Consider the following 20,906-nt stretch of genomic DNA (forward strand, 5'->3'; position numbering starts at 1 on the left):
GATCTGAGGAGCCAGGGCGGGTGTGAAGTGTTTCTGTGGTTTAGCCCTGGATCTGAGGAGCCAGGGCGGGTGTGAAGTGTTTCTGTGGTTTAGCCCTGGATCTGAGGAGCCAGGGCGGGTGTGAAGTGTTTCTGTGGTTTAGCCCTGGATCTGAGGAGCCAGGGCGGGTGTGAAGTGTTTCTGTGGTTTAGCCCTGGATCTGAGGAGCCAGGGCGGGTGTGAAGTGTTTCTGTGGTTTAGCCCTGGATCTGAGGAGCCAGGGCGGGTGTGAAGTGTTTCTGTGGTTTAGCCCTGGATCTGAGGAGCCAGGGCGGGTGTGAAGTGTTTCTGTGGTTTAGCCCTGGATCTGAGGAGCCAGGGCGGGTGTGAAGTGTTTCTGTGGTTTAGCCCTGGATCTGAGGAGCCAGGGAGGGTGTGAAGTGTTTCTGTGGTTTAGCCCTGGATCTGAGAAGCCAGGGCAGATGTGAAGTGTTTCTGTAGTTTAGCCCTGGATCTGAGAAGCCAGGGCAGATATGAAGTGTTTCTGTGAAGTGTTTCTGTGGTTTAGCCCTGGATCTGAGGAGCCAGGGCGGGTGTGAAGTGTTTCTGTGGTTTAGCCCTGGATCTGAGGAGCCAGGGCGGGTGTGAAGTGTTTCTGTGGTTTAGCCCTGGATCTGAGGAGCCAGGGCAGGTGTGAAGTGTTTCTGTGGTTTAGCCCTGGATCTGAGGAGCCAGGGCGGGTGTGAAGTGTTTCTGTGGTTTAGCCCTGGATCTGAGGAGCCAGGGCAGGTGTGAAGTGTTTCTGTGGTTTAGCCCTGGATCTGAGGAGCCAGGGCGGGTGTGAAGTGTTTCTATGGTTTAGCCCTGGATCTGAGGAGCCAGGGCGGGTGTGAAGTGCTTCTGTGGTTTAGCCCTGGATCTGAGGAGCCAGGGCGGGTGTGAAGTGTTTCTGTGGTTTAGCCCTGGATCTGAGGAGCCAGGGCGGGTGTGAAGTGTTTCTGTGGTTTAGCCCTGGATCTGAGGAGCCAGGGCGGGTGTGAAGTGTTTCTGTGGTTTAGCCCTGGATCTGAGGAGCCAGGGCGGGTGTGAAGTGTTTCTGTGGTTTAGCCCTGGATCTGAGGAGCCAGGGCGGGTGTGAAGTGTTTCTGTGGTTTAGCCCTGGATCTAAGGAGCCAGGGCGGGTGTGAAGTGTTTCTGTGGTTTAGCCCTGGATCTAAGGAGCCATGGCGGGTGTGAAGTGTTTCTGTGCTTTAGCCCTGGATCTGAGGAGCCAGGGCGGGTGTGAAGTGTTTCTGTGGTTTAGCCCTGGATCTGAGGAGCCAGGGAGGGTGTGAAGTGTTTCTGTGGTTTAGCCCTGGATCTGAGGAGCCAGGGCGGGTGTGAAGTGTTTCTGTGGTTTAGCCCTGGATCTGAGGAGCCAGGGCGGGTGTGAAGTGTTTCTGTGGTTTAGCCCTGGATCTGAGGAGCCAGGGAGGGTGTGAAGTGATGTGAAGTGTTTCTGTAGTTTAGCCCTGGATCTGAGGAGCCAGGGCGGGTGTGAAGTGTTTCTGTGGTTTAGCCCTGGATCTGAGGAGCCAGGGCGGGTGTGAAGTGTTTCTGTGGTTTAGCCCTGGATCTGAGGAGCCAGGGCGGGTGTGAAGTGTTTCTGTGGTTTAGCCCTGGATCTGAGGAGCCAGGGCGGGTGTGAAGTGTTTCTGTGGTTTAGCCCTGGATCTGAGGAGCCAGGGCGGGTGTGAAGTGTTTCTGTGGTTCAGCCCTGGATCTGAGGAGCCAGGGCGGGTGTGAAGTGTTTCTGTGGTTCAGCCCTGGATCTGAGGAGCCAGGGCGGGTGTGAAGTGTTTCTGTGGTTTAGTCCTGGATCTGAGAAGCCAGGGCAGATGTGAAATGTTTCTGTGGTTTAGCCCTGGATCTAAGGAGCCAGGGCGGGTGTGAAGTGTTTCTGTGGTTTAGCCCTGGATCTGAGGAGCCAGGGCGGGTGTGAAGTGTTTCTGTGGTTTAGCCCTGGATCTGAGGAACCAGGGCGGGTTTGAAGTGCTATTACACGCAGGCCTATAGAATTAAGTTTATTGGCAAAGTAAAAAAAAAAAAAACGAAAAACATGTTTTCCTAGGATTCTGCAAGTTTGCAACCTAACCTGCAAGGGTGTTTTTTTCCAGGGGACTGATGGCAATAGAGACAGAGACACCTCCATATTGTATGCCTGTCGCTGAGCGGTTGCAGTGCGTAGTTGTGGTGATGTCACGGACCAGGAAGACCTGCAAAACAAAATAAACAGTTCAAACAAAGCACAAAATAAAAAGGTACACGTGCCAAAACAAAACAGATAAATAATAACTTTAATTACAAACAACAAGTACATTTGACTTTAAAAGTTTTGGGTAGCATTCGCGTTATTTCTTGTTCTCCTTCTCCTTCTCCTTCTCCTTCTGTATAGCTCTCTCCTAAGCTCCTCTTCTCCCTAATGATACAATACAAATCAATAATAATAATAATAATAATAATAATAATACATAAATATGCACAAGTGGAGGGCACCCCGTCACAATGCCTCACAATCTGATACTCCCAACATCCTATGCAAAATAATGCTAATACTAAGTTGCATCACAGGCTGATAGAGGGCAAACTTTTCTGAGCTTGAAATTAAAAGTTTGCAAACCCTAAGCATTGATTTGATCTGTGTACTTTGTACAATGTAGAGTCATGTGGAGATGACAATGAATTTGTTGTTTATAAACACCAGTATTTTATGTTTCTCTCAGATAATAAGACACACAATTGTGGAATAAAACTGTTATATTTTGAATGGCGGTAATGCGGTTAAAGGCAGAACAAGTACTGGGTACAAAGGTAAATAATCATTTGGATTCTTACTTTGTTTCTGTGTTTCACTTATTTTCAAGTATCTTCACCACAATATGTGCTATACAGTACTAAAAACGTTCTGCCCTGGGCTTTCATGTTTTTAAAAATGCCCTGGGCTGCCATGCTCTCAAAAGTATTCACCCCCCTTAGACTTTTTCACATTTTCTTGTGTTACAACATGGAATGAAAATGGATTTAATTAGGAGTTTTTGCCACTGATCAACACAAAAAGTCCATATTGTCAAAGTGAAAAATAAAATCTAGAAATTGTTCTAAATTAATTACAAATACAAAACAGAAAATAATTTATTGCGTAAGTGTTCATCCCCTTAAGTTAATATTTGGTAGAGGCACCTTTGGCAGCAATTACAGCCATAAGTCTATTTGTCTCTACCAGCTTTGCACATCTGGACACTGCAATTTTTGCCCATTCTTCTTTGCAAAATTGCTCAAGCTCTGTCAAGTTGGATGGGAACCTTTAGTGAGCAGCAAATTTCAACTCTTTCCACATATTCTCAATTGGATTGAGGTCCGGGCTTTGACCGGGCCACTCCAGGACATTGACCTTTTTGCTTTTAAGCCACTCCAGTGTGGCTTTGGCTATATGTTTGGGGTCATTGTCCTGCTGGAAGATGAATCTTTTCCCAGGTCCCAGGTCTCTTGCAGACTTAAGCAGGTTTTCCTCCAGGATTTCTTTGTACTTTTCTGCATCCATTTTGCCCTCTATCTTCACAAGCTTTCCACGCCCTGACGCAGAGAAGCATCCCCATAGCATGATGCTGCCACCACCATGCTTCACGGTAGGGATGGTGTTCTCAGGATGATGTGCAGTGTTAGGCTTGCGCCAAACATAGTACTTAGCATTGAGGACAAAAAGCTCTATTTTGGTCTCACCAAGCCATAGAATCTTCTTCCACTTGGTCTCAGAGTCTCTCACATGCCTTCTGGCAAACTCTAGCTATGATTTGATGTGAGTTTTTTTTTTTCAACAATGGCTTTCTTTTTGCCACTCTCCCATAAAGGCCAGTTTTGTGAAGCACCCAGGATATTGTTGCCGTATGCACACTGTCTCCAAGCTCAGCTGTTGAAGACTGTAACTCCTTTAGAGTTGCCATAGACCTCTTGGTGGCCTCCCTGACTAGTGCCCTTCTCGCCCGGATACTCAGTTTTTGAGGACGGCCTGTTCTAGACAAATTCACAGTTGTTCCATATTCTCTCTGTTTCTTAATAATGGAGTTTACTGTGCTCCAGGGGATATTCAATGCCTTGGAAATGTTCTTATATCCTACCCCTGATTGGTGCTTTTGAAGAACCTTATTCCGGATTTGCTTTGAATGTTCCTTCGTCTTCATGATGTAGTTTTTGTTAGGAAATGTACTAACCAACTGTGGGACCTCCCAGAGACAGATGTATTTAACCTGAAATCATGTGAAACACCTTAATTGCACACAGGGGGACTCCATTCAACTAATTATGTGACTTCTAAAGACATTTGTTTGCACAAGAGCTTATTTAAGTGTGTCATAGATAGGGGGTGAGTACTTAAGCAATCAATTATTTTCTGTTTTATATTTGTAATTAATTTAGTAGATTTTATTTTTCACTTTGACATTATGGACTTCTTTGTGTGTATCAGTGGCAAAATCTCCTAATAAAATCAATTTTGATTCCATGTTGTAATATAATAAACTGTGGAAAAGCCCAAGGGGGGTGAATACTTTTGTGAGCCACTGTATGCTTTGCAATGCTTTACCATACTTTCACTGTGCTTTTACTGAGGATAACTTTTATAAGGGTTAGTTTACAATGTTTTGTCTTTTCTATGCTTTAAAATACCTCTCTATGCTTTACCATTTCAGCCTAGCACTGTCTTATAGGTTAAAGCAGCTGACTGATTATTGACAGGAAAGAAGCCAGTGAAAGGGTGGGAACAATTTCATCTTCCAGGCAGTGCAAGACAATATAAAGCATGGCTTGTGAACAGAGATTTCTTTATAGATGTTTGCTATAAGATGTGATTCTTTCAAAACTGCACATTTGAGACCTATGTAACCAAGAGAAGTGCAGCATTGATCAGATATGTCAGGTTCGCGTCCTGGCTGTGTGGAGCTGCCGATATTCACTGGAGACTCCACAGGGAGTGTTGCATTGGCTCTGGCATTCCTGTGAGAGAGAGGCAAAATCGACAGGGGCTATTTCTCTTGCTACAGTGAACTCTGCTCTGTTTTCTCCTCATCACTCTACAGTGAACCTGCTGGTTCTCCTCATCACTCTACAGTGAACCTGTTGTTTCTCCTCATCACTCTACAGTGAACCTGCTCTGTTTCTCCTCATCACTCTACAGTGAACCTGCTCTGTTTCTCCTCATCACTCTACAGTGAACCTGCTCTGTTTCTCCTCATCACTCTACAGTGAACCTGCTCTGTTTCTCCTCATCACTCTACAGTGAACCTGCTCTGTTTCTCCTCATCACTCTACAGTGAACCTGCTCTGTTTCTCCTCATCACTCTACAGTGAACCTGCTCTGTTTCTCCTCATCACTCTACAGTGAACCTGCTCTGTTTCTCCTCATCACTCTACAGTGAACCTGCTCTGTTTCTCCTCATCACTCTACAGTGAACCTGCTCTGTTTCTCCTCATCACTCTACAGTGAACCTGCTCTGTTTCTCCTCATCACTCTACAGTGAACCTGCTCTGTTTCTCCTCATCACTCTACAGTGAACCTGCTCTGTTTCTCCTCATCACTCTACATTGAACCTGCTCTGTTTCTCCTCATCACTCTACATTGAACCTGCTCTGTTTCTCCTCATCACTCTACATTGAACCTGCTCTGTTTCTCCTCATCCCTCTACATTGAACCTGCTCTGTTTCTCCTCATCACTCTACAGTGAACCTGCTCTGTTTCTCCTCATCACTCTACAGTGAACCTGCTCTGTTTCTCCTCATCCCTCTACAGTGAACCTGCTCTGTTTCTCCTCCTCATCCCTCTACAGTGAACCTGCTCTGTTTCTCCTCATCACTCTACAGTGAACTCTGCTCTGTTTCTCCTCCTCATCACTCTACATTGAACCTGCTCTGTTTCTCCTCATCACTCTACAGTGAATCTGCTCTGTTTCTCCTCATCCCTCTACATTGAACCTGCTCTGTTTCTCCTCATCACTCTACAGTGAACCTGCTCTGTTTCTCCTCATCACTCTACATTGAACCTGCTCTGTTTCTCCTCATCACTCTACAGTGAACCTGCTCTGTTTCTCCTCATCACTCTACATTGAACCTGCTCTGTTTCTCCTCATCACTCTACAGTGAACCTGCTCTGTTTCTCCTCATCCCTCTACAGTGAACCTGCTCTGTTTCTCCTCATCACTCTACAGTGAACCTGCTGTTTCTCCTCCTCATCCTGCTATAGTGAACCTGCTCTGTTTCTCCTTATCCCTCTACAGTGAACCCTGCTGTACATGTGCTCAGTGAGCTCAAAGTCGGACGTCTGGAGGGCTGACCTTTGTCCACCAGAGGTTGGTAGCTCACTGACATCCACCCTTGAGTTCTTGGGTGAAAAAGGAAGCTGACTTAGTCATGGGATCAGAGGATGCCCACTGAACCTCTGGGTCTCCTAAGCAATGTAAGGAATAGCTGCGGTGAGGGAAAAGTGATTGGGCATTCCAAATTGGGAGGAAATCAGGGGGAAATAATAATTATCAGATCAGATGTGTGGAGTTCTGTTGTTAGTTACAATTGCTTTAAGGATCCGGCTTGAACTGACCAGCTTGTCTGCACCCTACAGGTAACAGGCCATTAGGAGTTTCCACTGCTACAACATTGAGCCTGTTTATAGGATGTGGATGCTGGTAAACAATAGCCAAGTTGGAGACGATTACGAGCTGTTGCCTGATTCCCTCCTTCAGTAATACCTCATTCGTTCATGTGACTGTGGAGGAAATGTTTGTGAATCATTAACCACAATCACTTTATTAAGAGTGAGAGTGTTACACTGCTAACATCAGAGAGCTATCCCAGCCAACTTAAACACACTGTATAAATCCTATAAAAGAAGTGCATCACACTGCATCTCAATCACAGCACTGATATATCAGTTAATACATGAAGTGCATCACACTGCATCTCAACCACAGCACTGATATATCAGTTAATACATGAAGTGTATCACACTGCATCTCAATCACAGCACTGATATATCAGTTAATACATTGTGTGAAGGATACATACGACGACCTTCAGTTAAATCACATTTGTTTATTTGTATTCATTACCGTCTCTTTGATGTAATGAAATTTAGGTCTTCAAAATTACTTATTATACTATTCTGTATATAGTACAACAAAAGTGAATTTAAGCTGTACTTTATTCTGTATTATTTAGTTTCATTATTCAGTTCAAACAATTTTTATTTGAACTTGTTTCAAAATAATTTATGTTAAATAACCCACTCTGAATACAATCTTAATTTTATTAATTGAATATCTCAATAGACCTGAATAACAATTTGAAAGGAAAAGTAACAGATTTTAATTTTCCCATAATACCTCCTAAACTTTCCATGAACATGTAACTCCTACCCTAACTCTGTGTTCAGAGTTTAGCACATTTAAATCCTCCCCTAACTGTGTTCATAGCATTTAGAACATTTAACTCCTCCCCTTACTCTCTTTTAAGAGCGTTTAGAACATTTAACTACTCCCCTAACTCTGTGTTCAGAGCGCTTAGAACATTTAACTACTCCTCTAAATCTGTGTTCAGAGTATTTAGAACATTTAACTCCTCCCCTAACTGTCTTCAGAGGGTTTAGAACATTTAACCCCTCCCCTAACTCTGTGTTCAGAGTAGAACATTTAACTCTTTCCCTAAGTCTGTGTTCAGAGCATTTACAACTTTCAACTCCTCCCCAAACTCTGTGTTCAGAGCATTTAGAACATTTAACTCGTCTCCTAACTATGTGTTATGAGTGTTTAGAACATTTAACTCCTCTAACTCTGTGTTCAGAGTGTTGACAACATTTAACTCCTCCCCTAGCTCTGTGTCCAGAATGCTTAGAACATTTAACTCCTCCCCTAAATCTGTACAGAGTGTTTAGAACATTTAACTTCACCCCTAACGCTGTGTTCAGAGCACTTAGAACATTTAATTCCTCCCCTAATTCTGTGTTCAGAGTGTTTAGAATATTTAACTCTTACCCCAACTCTGTGTTTAGAGTGTTTAGAACATTTAACTGCTCACAAACACACAACCCCGAGTGAGTGAAAACATGCTGCTTTTATGCAGCTGTACCGAGACTCGATTGCTAATCAATCATTCAGTTGGACTCTCGGTACAACTGAACTTGAATTAATAAAGTGCAATTCCCCGTGCTCACATATTACATTTTACCTGCACGTGAAGTGCTGTGCAATCCTCGTGCCTAAGTACAAATATACATTTTACATCACTTGTGTTCATAACCCATATTATATCTTGTGTACTAATTACAATACACCAACAGTCTTCCCAGCGACAGCGAGTGGAAGCGACAGCGAGTGGGAGAAGTACAGGCGTGGAAAAGTACAGAGCAGTTTAGAAGCAGTTTGTAAGCAGGTTGATGGCTGCAGAAACTAAACTAAACTAAACTAAACTTAAAAGAAAAAGCCGCAACAAGTGTGCGTAAAGGTGCCGCGCGATCCAGGATTTGCATAAACTAGTAAGTATGCTAGAAATGGAGCTGGAAGAAGTGAGACAGCAACAGGATCTTGAGGAACTGGCACACCCACAATTCATGGAAGTCTGCATCACCCCTAACAGACTGAAAGCCACCAGGGAGATAGAAGGTCAGAACAGCTGGGTTCAGGTAGGCAGAAGCAGGGAAAAAAAGAAACTTCGTCAAACACAACCACCAGAAATCAAAACAACCAACAGATTTGAGTCACTTCAGAATTTTGATGAGCAGAACCAACAACAAGAGAATGAAAGGAACAACATCCAGGACCCTATTGACAGTGGTGACCAGACAGCAAAAAGAAGGGAGGTCATGATTGTTGGGGACTCCATATTGAGAAACACAGCAAGTTCAATTCGCAGTTTGGACCCCCTTACTACAACAGTGTGCTGCCTTCCGGGAGCCTCGGTCAAGCACATCACTGAGAACGTGGACAGGCTCCTAGAATGAACAGGAGACGACCCGGTAGTAGTCGTCCACATCGGTACAAACAACATTGGAAGAGACAGACCAAAATCCCTGCAAAACAAATTCAGAGAGCTAGGAAGGAAATTAAAAGAGAAAACCAAAACTGTGGTATTTTCTGGTATACTACCGGCACCTTGCAAAGGACCATATGGACAGCTGGAAATAATTAATCAAAACGCATGGCTGAAGACGTGGTGCACACGGGAAGGCTTCACCTATCTTGATCATTGGACCACATTCTACAACGAGGACTATCTGTATAGACGGGATGGACTGCATTTAAATAACAAGGGAACCAGTCTACTTGGAGAAAAGATCCTCGAGCAGGTTCAGAAGCATTTAAACTAGAAAGGAAGGGGGGAGAAATCAACAAAAAAACAGAAGGGAGACCGCATCAAAACAAGAACAACAACTCAGGTAAGACAACCATTAAATGTATTTATCTAAATGCTAGAAGTATCAGAAACAAAATTCTAGAACTTGAAGCTACTGCACTAACAGGTAACTATGATGTGATAGGTGTTACAGAAACGTGGTTGTCTGAGAGTGATGGGGACGAATATAATATTTGTGGGTATACACTGTATAGGAAAGACAGGCAGGACAGAAGAGGAGGAGGGGTAGCGCTATACATAAGAAACAGTCTTGAAGCCCAGGTGTTAAACCTGGACAAAGAAAATAAAACCGAATCAATATGGGTCAGAATAACGGACAAAAATTCAAAAGGCATAATAATAGGAGCATGCTATAGACCGCCAGATTCAGACGGTGAGCACAATAATCTGTTATACAATGACATTAGAAATGCATGTAGCAAAGGAGAAGCCATACTAATGGGGGATTTCAACTTCCCCCAAATAAAATGGGAAAACCCGGTGGGTAGCGTGAAGGATGAAATAGAAATGGTGGAAATGACAAATGACTGCTTCCTAACACAATTTGTCAAGGCACCCACTAGAGGGGAGGCATGCCTTGATTTAGTCTTTTCAAATAACGAAGATAGAATAACTAAAACAGAGGTCAGAGAACCACTGGCAAACTCAGACCACAACATGGTCTCATTTGAAGTGTTTTTTAAATCCCCAAAAGTAATGACTAAAGCTAAGGTTTACAATTTTAGAAAAGCAAACTATGAAGGTATGAAACAGAGACTAACAGAAGTAGATTGGAGTAAAATAGAGAAAACACCCACAGAAGAAGGATGGTTGTTCTTCAAAAATGTAGTACTAGAGGCGCAAAACAATTATATCCCTAAAGTAGACAAATCTAAATGTAAAACTAAATTGCCAAAATGGTTTAATAGATCAATTTAAAAAAATATTCAGCGAAAAAAGGCACTTTACAGAGCATTAAAAAAGGACCAAAAAGAAAGTACGCAGAAAGAGTACACAGAACTGCAAACGCAAGTCAAAAAGGAAGTTAGAAAGGCCAAGAGAGAAATAGAAATAAACATTGCTAAGGGAGCTAAAACCAATTCCAAAATGTTTTTCCAATATTACAACAGCAAGAGAACATTCAAAGAGGAGATTAAATGTTTAAGAGATACAAATGGCAAAATCGTAGAGGAAGAAAAAAAAATAGCAAATATGTTAAATGATTACTTTTCACAAGTTTTTACAAAGGAAGATACTGACAACATGCCCCACATGTCATCCAGTTCCTATCCAGTTTTAAATAACTTTAGCATAACTGAGGCAGAAGTGTTAAAGGGACTAGGAGCTCTTAAAATAAACAAATCCCCTGGGCCGGATGAGATCCTCCCAGTAGTACTCAAAGAAATGAAAGAAGTAATTTACAAACCGCTAACCAAGATCATGCAGCAGTCTCTTGACACAGGGGTGGTACCGACAGACTGGAAAACTGCAAACGTAATACCGATCCACAAAAAGGGAAACAAAACTGAACCAGGTAACTACAGACCAGTAAGCCTGACTTCTATTATATGCAAACTTATGGAAACTATAATAAGATCCAAAATGGAAAATTACCTATATGGTAACAGGGTACTGGGAGACAGTCAGCATGGTTTTAGGAAAGGGAGATCGTGTCTAACTAACTTGCTTGATTTTTTTGAGGATGCAACATCGATAATGGATAATTGCAAAGCATATGACATGGTTTATTTAGATTTCCAGAAAGCTTTTGACAAAGTCCCGCACAAAAGATTAATTCTCAAACTGAACGCAGTTGGGATTCAAGGAAACACATGTACATGGATTAGGGAGTGGTTAACATGTAGAAAACAGAAAGTACTGATTAGAGGAAAAACCTCAGAATGGAGTGTGGTAACCAGCGGTGTACCACAGGGATCAATATTAGGTCCTCTGCTATTCCTAATCTACATTAATGATTTAGATTCTGGTATAGTAAGCAAACTTGTTAAATTTGCAGACGACACAAAAGTAGGAGGAGTGGCAAACACTGTTGCAGCAGCAAAGGTCATTCAAAATGATCTAGACAAGATTCAGAACTGGGCAGACACATGGCAAATGACATTTAATAGAGAAAAGTGTAAGGTACTGCACGCAGGAAATAAAAATGTACATTATAAATATCATATGGGAGATACTGAAATTGGAGAAGGAATCTATGAAAAAGACCTAGGAGTTTTTGTTGACTCAGAAATGTCTTCATCTAGACAATGTGGGGAAGCTATAAAAAAGGCTAACAAGATGCTCGGATACATTGTGAAAAGTGTTGAATTTAAATCAAGGGAAGTAATGTTAAAATTGTACAATGCACTAGTAAGACCTCATCTTGAATATTGTGTGCAGTTCTGGTCACCTCGCTATAAAAAAGATATTGCTGCTCTAGATAGAGTGCAAAGAAGAGCGACCAGAATTATTCCGGGTTTAAAAGGCATGTCATATGCAGACAGGCTAAAAGAATTGAATCTGTTCAGTCTTGAACAAAGAAGACTATGTGGCGACCTAATTCAAGCATTCAAAATTCTAAAAGGTATTGACTGTGTCGACCCAAGGGACTTTCTCAGCCTGAAAAAAGAAACAAGGACCAGGGGTCACAAATGAAGATTAGACAAAGGGGCATTCAGAACAGAAAATAGGAGGCACTTTTTTACACAGAGAATTGTGAGGGTCTGGAATCAACTCCCCAGTAATGTTGTTGAAGCTGACACCCTGGGAACCTTCAAGAAGCTGCTTGATGAGATTTTGGGATCAATAAGCTACTAACAACCAAACGAGCAAGATGGGCCGAATGGCCTCCTCTCGTTTGTAAACTTTCTTATGTTCTTATGTTCTTAACATTAACACACTACAGGCAGCATACAACACAAATAAATAGCCCAGGGGTGAGGCACTTTGCCACACTTCCGCAAGACTTTTGCGATATAATTCTTAGTTTCTTTGATTACATGAAGTTAAAAAAAATATATATGTTCATATAGTTTCAAAAAAAAGTCTCAATCCTATAATTTTAGGTGATGCAGAACTTTTGGCCAGAGCTGTACCTTCATACAGTGTGTAGGAGGAAAGCTGCCGATTGAGACTTGCACAGTGAATAGAGGTGCATGGGATGGGAAAGGATATATTGAGACAGTTAATAGAGGTGCATGTGGTGGGTATGTTTTTGGGAAAAAAAAAACTATGGAAATGTTTCGAACATTTTTTGCATGGGAGTCAGCAAATGCTGATAGTTTCCTATAAACTGTTTTTTTTTTAATGGCAAAGTAAAAGGCAAGCTACACACCTGTTTCCAGTTATTGAACAAAGTGGAATAACTTAAAGAGATCCTAATTTAAATTATGGGGTGATTTTTATTTTTAGGGCCAAATTAATGGAAACAGTTCACTGAGTCGAGCTCTTATGCTGCCTTGAAAAGCTGGACAAGATCTGAGGAAGTGAAAAAGATACAGCCCTGCCCTGCCACTTCTATGATGCAAGACTTTCCAGCACGTCCTGGCTTGTGATAAAACAGGCTCATTAAACAGTTTTTCAACAGCCTGTAAATCACTGTACAATCCAGTGTTTATAGGAACCTCAGTGGAGCTGTTCTTTTGTTTTCACTCACAGAAAATGCCCTTTTGCTAAGATTGCTAATCGTGTTTTATTTACTTCTGTTTCAATTTTAGGCAATAATTATTCAAACTTGTAATAACAATCTATGCATAAATCTGGATAACAGCTCATCATGAAACAGTAAGATTATTTGACACATACTATATAGAGCTCTCAAACATGTCTTCTAAGTGCAGCTGGTACGCAGTGTACGACCATTAACCTGTCCCCCTGCAACAGTTTGTGCTGAATGTATGAAACACCACATAGAACATGTGGTATTCCCTACATCTACTGGGGGCAGAGTGGTGCAGGGGTGGCAGGTTCATGATTAGGGTTAGGGTTAGTCACTAAGATGTGATGACAGAAACACAAAATGTTTTATTCAAAACAACAACAAGAATTGATGAGTTAAGATAACTTCAATATTTGTGAACCGTACCAAGCTGCTCTCTTAATGAGACTGGAGCTAACAAAAACAATTCCAGAACTCTTAACTGCTGTGCACTTTGTAATATATGCATATGTCTAGTTGTAATATATCACGTCTAGTTGTTATTTTAAACATGTATTTTGATTTTAAAACGTGGTATCTAGTAATAAGTTTCGTTTAAGAATTCCCTGTTTGCAAGCCCTGCTTTCAGTTAGTGCTGCACTTCCTTGGTCAGCTGGAGGGTGAAACTTTCCCCATCCCTTCACTGGCTTCTTTCCTGTTATTAACCAATCTGCTGCTTCCCCTGTTGACTGACATGCTTTCAGCCAGTAACGTGACTCAGGATGTGAAAACAGAAAACATGAGAATAAGGCAGAGAAATGGCGAGTGAATGAGAGTTTATCATATTAAAATGAAAACACATGCATGCTATGACTTTCAAAACTCCACATCTTGAGCTGAAGGATGCAAACATTAATGTCTTTTGCTTTGCTTTGTTCACAGGGTAGATGTCTCTTTAAATGAGGGAACAGTACATTACAAATACAAGCCATTTCCAAACATCCCAACCTGGCTCTCATCACCACACAGTTACAGTAAAAACAAAAATCTGACAATGAGCTGAAAAACACACCCATTTTCCACCATGACACACCCATTTTCATCAGGACACACCCATTTTTCATCAAGACCTCTATTTTCTTATGAAGACTGGCGTTTCCTGAACTCTGTCCTGGTTTCTGGATTCAGTTGCTCTTTACTTGTTTGAATTTTTCCACCTATTATACACAACAGGCATTATGAAAAAGACATCTTCCATAGGCCAGGATATTCTCTCATGGTGAAAAAGAGAGACCCAGTATCACATTCCAAGTCAGGGTTAACTTTATCTTTATTTTTTCAACTAGGAGTTTTTATCAATATCTTGATTTGAGCCCAGGCCAAGGTCTGCAACCTTTGTTAAAAAGTAACTTCAGAAATCATTTGAATTGTTTTTTCGTATTATTATTTCCTCATATATGCTACCGTTAGGTGATATTATCCACACACATGGAGTGAACTTCCACTGGAGCTTGACCACAGTAATCTCTCATTAAATCATAATCTAGAAATGAAAAATGTGGGGGTCATCTTTGATCCTGAGCTATTATTTAAGACTTCTATTAGGGAAGTTACGAAAGTATCTTTTTACCATTTGAGAAATATAGCTAAACTTAGACCAAGTATTCTGTATCTGATGCCGAGAGACTAATGCATGTCTTTGTCTCATCTGGAATTGATTACTGTAATGAACTTCTCTCTGGTATCTCAAAAGATGTACTGTCTTGCTTACAGCCCGTTCAGAATACCGCCACTAGAAATCTAACTAACGCCAGGAAAAGTGAACATATTACCCCTGTTTTGGCCTCTTTACACTGGCTTGCTGTGCAGTACAGAATTGATATGAAGATTTTGCTGTTAACTTACAAGGCCCTGAATGGATTAGAACCTCGTTATCTGCATGAGCTACTGACCCTGTATCTTCCAAACTGCACTCTGAGATCACAGGATGCGGGCTGCTGGTTATTCCTAGGGTCAATAAAAGCAAAATGGGAGGAGGGAGGAGGGAGGGCTTTTTCATGCAGAGCCCCTAAATAATGGAATGCCCTCCCTGCTTTCACAGGGAAGCTGGTACAGTTCAAGTTTTTAAATCAAGACTGAAAACATACTTTATAAAACATCTTTCTTATCTTCATGGCTTTTGATGTTAAATTTAAGTTTTTTTAACATATATATATATATATATATATATATATATATATATATATATATATATATATATATATATATATATATTTTTTTTAAATATGCTATTTAATATGTAGCAGTTGTGTGTGACATGCCTGGGGATCTTTATACACAGGTACTGTTGCATAAATGTAAATGCTTATTTGAATGTACTGTACAGTGCTTTGTGATACTTTGGAATGAAAAGTGCTATATAAATGTAATAATAAAAGTTTGTTTGTTTGTTAGTTATCATTCGGAGTGTTTCTCAGTTCTGTTGCTCAAGCTCTTATTTCTCTAATTCTGCCTCAGGCTTGAGATGCTTTGAGCTCGTCTGCAGTCTTAAGTGCCGGGATTGCTCATTCCATTCAAATCATGTGACTTTTCAATTCTGCTACTACTATAGGTGGGCTACTTTAAAGGTCACATTGTCACATAACTTGTTTGATAAGGTTTTGATTACAAATGGCTGGTACCTGTGACCATCTTTAGATTTTTTTGCATGTTGAAATTATTCTGGTAGGGATATCAATATCGACAATAATCCTAATATCGGGTCAGATCTGTTTTCTTACAGTCTTGACACGGCATAGACTCCACAAGGTGCTGGAAGGTGTCTTGACATGGCATACACTCCACAAGGTGCTGAAAGGTGTCTTGACACGGCATAGACTCCACAAGGTGCTGAATGTAGCGTCTTAGAGTTGTCCCAGATGTTTTAAAATGAAAAGTGCAGCTTTGATCAAATATGTTTCTTTCAACGCTGCACATTTGAGACATGCAGTGAATGGATGTGTATGGGTGGAAAAAAAAAAGGGTTACATTTCTCACTGTCAATTACATTTTAGGAAAAAAAAATATAGAAACATTTGTAGCATGTGAGTCAATTAAAATATGATTATAATAGTTATTCTACTCTGTTAAATAATTGCAAACAAGTGTGTAGCTGCCCTTTACAATGCCATTTTAAAGTGTTGCAGAACACCCAGTAGTGTTGATAAGAAACGCATGACATTGCCTTTGCTGCGTCACGTGTTGTCTGTGTCATCACAGCGTTGCCTTTGCTGTGCCCCTTATTGTCCGTCATCACAGCGTTGCCTTTGCTGTGTCCCGTGTTGTCTGTGTCATCACAGCGTTGCCTTTGCTGTGTCCTGTGTTGTCTGTGTCATCACAGCATTTTATTTTTAAACACATTACTGACATTTTACATTTTAAACCTGTACAATATTTCGGCACTCAAAATAAAAAAAAGAAATATGAAATGACCGTCTAGTGGTTGTATAGGGTTTAATTACCCACAAGCTCTTTCCTGGGGTTTGAAGTGTTATTAGGTATCCATACCCCTTCTCCACTGTCAAACCCAACCCGTGAGGGTGGTTCTCCATTGGCTATTTGTCGAGCCGAGTGAGAACCACACCGTGAAACTTCAGCCTCACAAGACATCTGAATCCGGCTGCGAGCCGAGCCGAGCCGAGCCAGGGGCGGGGTTAAGGATTTTCGTCATTACGTTGCATCATCAAATACACTCCACAAAGACAAACAACATGCCAGGCACCGAGTGTGATGACAGAAAAGTACAGCCTTGGGACGCTGAGGAAGTGCAGGCTCTAGTTTCTCTGTGGGCAGATAGAAGTGTTCCGGAAGCTCTGGAGTCGTGCGTCAGAAATGTGAAATGTTGTGCCAGAATTTCTGTCTATTTGAAGCAAATGGACATGAACCGTGGATACAGTACACTTAACTCACACTCAAAAATACAAAATTCTACCATTTTTTTCCTTGACCTTTATTATATTAATATAAAGAAAAAAAATACAAAAATTAAACAATTCTAAACTGATTTACAAAAATCTAATAAAACAAAATACAGCTATACCACATACAAATACGTCTCACGTTTAGCTCAAGGGGCTTCACTTTTTAAGCACCCAAACAAAAACAACTCTACAAAAAAAGACAACTATCCTTAAACTGTATATCTTTGGCAAATCATATTTTTAAAACCTTGTTTTTTTCCCCTTCAACAGAACTAATTTAACTTTATTAAGTCAATAGTGCCTAATAACTGCCTTAGAGCTAGTCGGGTCTGTGACACTACTGGCTAAATACAGTAATAGTAATGTAATGTTTTACCCAGGACACAAGATGTTAATATCACCCGTTTTACTACAGTGCTATCGAGAGCTGTGTACAATAAATTAACAGTAGCAGCTTCATATCGTTTATGGTACGACAGTCCATGCATTGTTTGTAATTATTCTCAATAATACTAGGCCTACTGCCAATGGGGGTCTGTGTAAAACAAGCCTATGTGTTTCCAGTTTATAATCGGTCATAGTCTATGCTGGATTCTATGTGAAATCTAGTCTCCCATGTTTTGTTTTGTACGTAGTGCATAGAAACAGAACAATGTGACGGAATAATCATAACAACCGCTTTCCTGGTGTCGTTCTGTACAGTCCAGTATTTCAATGCTTTCTAAATGTATTACTAAAATCACTAACACACGTTTTGCACATAATTCTGAGTCACATCACACACTTACTTCGCTTGCATCTTTAGCTGTGCGCAGCTGTACACGCAACTCCCTCCGAAAAAAGATCTGCCCTCTGCTCTCCTCCTAGGTGACTCACTTCCTGCTATGAAGCCAACGCTACGTCACGCCCAAGATGGCTTTGTGATTGGTCAGTTTCCTTTAGCCGTTTTGTTACGTAACCAAAAAACACGTGACTGGGCTTTCTGGGAAGCGGGTGGAGTCGCTCTCCATTACAGGAAGCGGTAAGCGAGTTCACGGAGGTCGTGAAAACATGGCGTGGATGACTGGACATAAAGCAGCAAAGTTTTCAAACGTTTTGATACTTTTAACAAAAACAACTGCAGCAACGTTTAAAATGTAAATTCGTTACATTTAATCCTTACGTTACATGTTTCACAGACACACAAAATAAATAAAAGCAGCACACAGGTAACCTTAAATATTACAAATAAAAGTGTTCAGATAATTCATTGAAGTGCTTCCCAAAAACATGCAGCAGTCAGCGCTTCCCACTAGGATTGCCATCTGGCCCCATAATTCCGGAACAGGAGACAGAACAGGATTTTGAAGTTGCCTTTAAACTGAAGGAAATCAACATGTGAATTGAGCCCTAAACCTTTGCTAAATTGATTTCTGTTTATTGCTTTCAGTTTAAGGGCAACTTAAAAACCATGTCCCCTCCCAAAGTGTTCCAGAATTATAGGCCAGGTGGCAACCCTACTTCCCACTCATGGTCCTAGGGAAGTTATTGAAGTTATCTTAACTCATCAGTTCTTGTTGTTTTGAATAAAAGCGCTAAACAGCTGCAGTTCAAGTTACTTGTAAAATGTTAAAGCTAACTTGAAATCTGCAACTGTTTAAGAGCTGCAAACAATAAGATCCAATTAAGCAAATTATCAGCTCAATTAAGGAGCTAGTCAAGTAACTGAGAGCTCAGTTGGAATGAAAACCAGCAGACACAGGGCTCCCCAGGACCAGTGTTGGGAACCACTGCTTTAGCCTGTTATATTATAGTTTAAGTACATTTAAGATGATTTAATAAATGATATAGAATGAAGTTTGGTGTTTTCATTAACTTGCATGCTTACATTATGCTATATGCAGATGTTATTGATATGTTGTCTTCATACAATACGCAGTGCAAACTGCCTATGAAAACAAAAGCATTCCTTGTGGATTTGACACTAGAGACTTGTATTTTTTTCCATCAGTGTAACACTAGACATACAAGGATTAGGACATTCCAGAGTCACTGATGTCACTACTGCATTGAACCAGTTCATAAACATATACTCCCACCACAAAAAAATGTGTGTATAGTTTGCCATAGCATGATCTGGATACACTGCCACCCTTAGAAGATGGTTTTGTTCTTCTGTTGAACGCTCCCAAATAAAAGCTGTGCTTGTTTGTAAACTTTGCAGGATGTTCTGTAACACTTTAACCCAGATTTATAAAAAATAAATAAATAAACGCCACTATATTTGAAATCGTGCTTGCATAGGAACCACTGGAATGAATTTTTTCTTTTTCTTTTTTTTTTTTTTTTAATGAAGAGTACATCACATAATCTGAATTCATAGAGAAGATAATTTTTTCATGTCTAGAATGTGGCCTGCTCCAACATGTCTCAATACTGATTTACACTAAGAGAATCCATGATTTCCATTCACACAAACATGTATGTGGATAGAAATGGGCTCTATGTTTACTGAAGTGAAGTACTGTACAGGTCAGTGTCACAGCTGCACATTCCTCTGATATTTACCTGGAAAATCTGGGAATTTATTATTTTCAACGATTTTCACATGTTTCGTTCTTTTTTTTTTAATGATAAACACTGATAAATTCCCAGAGAAAAAAAGAGGCTTGTTCAAAATAAAGCTGGGAAACAAGATATTTCAGTTTCAAGTGTTGTTTTGTGCACTTTTATTGAAAAATCTAAGAAATATTAGAGTATCTAGTGAAATTCTAGTCTGCAGGGTTTAAAACACATATGGACCTCTTTCACTGAGAGCTTCCAGTTTAGAACAACCCCTCTTCTCTCCTTACCAAGCTTATACTATTGAAGCAGCCCACTTTTAAGGGCTGATGTTAATTCACAAAATGTATTTGAAACAAAATCAGTTTCATTCCTGAAGCCTACTATTTAGAACAGCTATTCCAAGAGCCCTGTGCAGCTGCTTCCTTGTGTGCAAATTGGATTATTTTACCCCTGATGTTCTCCCTGATTTAGAATGTCCAATCACATCCCCTCACCACAGCAATCCCCTCACCTCAGCAATCCCCTCGCCGCAGCAATCCCCTCGCCACAGCAATCCCCTCACCTCAGCAATCCCCTCACCACAGCAATCCCCTCACAGAGCAATCCCCACACTGCAGCAATCCCCACACCGTAGCAATCCCCTCGCCGCAGCAATCCCCTCGCCGCAGCAATCCCCTCGCCGCAGCAATCCCCACACCGCAGGAATCCCCTCACAGAGCAATCCCCACACTGCAGCAATCTCCACACTGCTGCAATCCACTCACAGAGCAATCCCCACACTGCAACAATCCCCTCACAGAGCAATCCCCACACTGCAGCAATCCCCTCACAGAGCAATCCCCACACTGCAGCAATCCCCTCACAGAGCAATCCCCTCACCACAGCAATCCCCTCACTGCACCAATCCCCACACCATAGCAATCCCCACGCCGTAGCAATCCCCATATCGCAGCAATCCCCACACTGTAGCAATCCCCTTGCCGCAGCAATCCCCTCACAGAGCAATCCCCTCACCACAGCAATCCCCTCATCACAACAATCCCCACACTGCAGCAATCCCCACACCGCAGCAATCCCCTCACCACAGCAATCCCCACACTGCAGCAATCCCCACACTGCAGCAATCCCCACACCGCAGCAATCCCCTCACCGCAGCAATCCCCACACCGCAGCAATCCCCACACCGCAGCAATCCCCACACCGCAGCAATCCCCACACCGCAGCAATCCCCACACCGCAGCAATCCCCTCACCGCAGCAATCCCCACACTGCAGCAATCCCCACACTGCAGCAAGCCCCACACCATAGCAATCCCCTCGCCGCAGCAATCCCCACACCACAGCAATCCCCACACTGCAGCAATCCCCTCACCGCAG

At 41.6% G+C, this 20,906-nt stretch overlaps 1 long non-coding RNA gene across 1 annotated transcript in view; it reads right to left on the minus strand.

Moving 5' to 3' along the window:
- Window positions 1-17,888, minus strand: part of LOC121319191 — a 38,256-nt gene extending 20,368 nt beyond the window's left edge. Inside the window, exons 1-2 of the long non-coding RNA XR_005950679.1 lie at window positions 17,775-17,888; window positions 2,114-2,234 (exon numbers count right to left, since the gene is read on the minus strand). This is a non-coding gene — a long non-coding RNA (uncharacterized LOC121319191). The remainder of the gene's footprint in view (window positions 1-2,113; window positions 2,235-17,774) is intronic.
- Window positions 17,889-20,906: the final 3,018 nt, after the last annotated feature.

The sequence above is a fragment of the Polyodon spathula genome, chromosome 8, assembly GCF_017654505.1.
Source record: "Polyodon spathula isolate WHYD16114869_AA chromosome 8, ASM1765450v1, whole genome shotgun sequence".
In the NCBI taxonomy this organism is placed as follows: Eukaryota; Metazoa; Chordata; class Actinopteri; order Acipenseriformes; family Polyodontidae; genus Polyodon; species Polyodon spathula.